This window comes from Phytophthora parasitica (genome assembly GCF_000247585.1).
Source record: "Phytophthora parasitica INRA-310 unplaced genomic scaffold supercont2.46, whole genome shotgun sequence".
In the NCBI taxonomy this organism is placed as follows: Eukaryota; Oomycota; class Peronosporomycetes; order Peronosporales; family Peronosporaceae; genus Phytophthora; species Phytophthora nicotianae.
This window is the reverse complement of record NW_008649032.1, coordinates 367,051-368,380: the sequence shown is the minus strand read 5'-3', so window position 1 is coordinate 368,380 and position 1,330 is coordinate 367,051.

Sequence of the window (1,330 nt, the reverse complement as noted above, 5' to 3'; positions counted from 1 at the left end):
CTAAGCGCAGCGTCGCCTGACCAACAACGTCAGGCCGCTCAAGAATTCATGGAACGCGAGCTTGCTGAGGCAAAGCAGCAAGTGCAGACTCCCTCGCGATCCAAGAACGACGCCGTCAAGATGGAGACCTCGACGTACTCTGGCGTTGGTCCAGACCGACTGCCACTGAACCGCTGGTTCCGTGAAATCAATATCGCTATCGCCTCGAGGTTGATCGAGGCGCCGTCGTCCAAGGTGAATTTCCTCCTCTCCCGACTATCCGGACAAGCTAAAGAGGCAAGCTTGTCGTCGAGCCTCAAGCGTTCCCGACTCTGGAGGCACTCCAGAGTGACCTGCGTCTCGCCTTCGAACCTCCATAGGACGAGTCCAGGGTTCGCGCCGCTTTCTTCGCCCTGAAACAGGGTAAGATGTCGATGCGAGACTACGTTCAGAACACGCGGCACCTCGCTTCGTGTATTATCACGAAGCCGATTGACATGGCATCACAAGTCCATGTTTTCGTGTTCGGCATGCACGAAGGTATGACGCGGTACACCCTCACCCGGGCGGAACCTGATACGCTAGAGAAAGCGTTCGCCCTCGCGCTTCGCGAGGATTATGTGGTGACGTCGTCGTACGCCCAGGTTCTGTCGACGAAGGAACTGGAGAGTACTCCGGAGCCCATGGAGATTGACGCTATCGAGGCCTCAACCAATCGTAAGGCTTTTGTCTCCCCCGCGAACCGTGGAGGTAGGACGTTGCGTCCATTGACTTGCTTCCGCTGCCGGAAGTTGGGTCATCGCGCGGAGGTCTGTCGCGCGCCAGCTCTTGCCGCCGCGAATGCCGTTGTCGACGAGGTCGACACCCCTATCCAGGCCGGCCAGTCAAAAAAACGGCCTGGGCCAGTAGGTGCAGGTCGCCCTACTGGCTGGAACGGAGGTCTGGGCCCACCGGTGGCACCCCAACCTTCTAGCCCTCCCATGCTACATGCACGTTGCAATACCACCACTGCCAGAGGCGACACGAGGCTGACCATTGTTAGTCTCCATGTCGCCGGCACCCGACGTCCACTACGCGCACCCCTCGATTCCGGAGCGACGAACAACTTCTTTCGCGCGTCGTGCTTGTCGGTGTTGCCAACGGAGATCCCCATCCGTGAAGGACAGAGCGAGGTTGTGGTGAAACTCGCGGATGGGAAGGCTCACCGCGTCAAGCGGTGTGAGATATCACTCCCATACACGTTCGATGGCTTCACCAGCACGGATGATTTCCTGGTGATCGAGATGAATTACGCGTTCGACTGCATTCTTGGAATGCCGTGGTTGACACGGTACCAGCCTGAAATCGACTG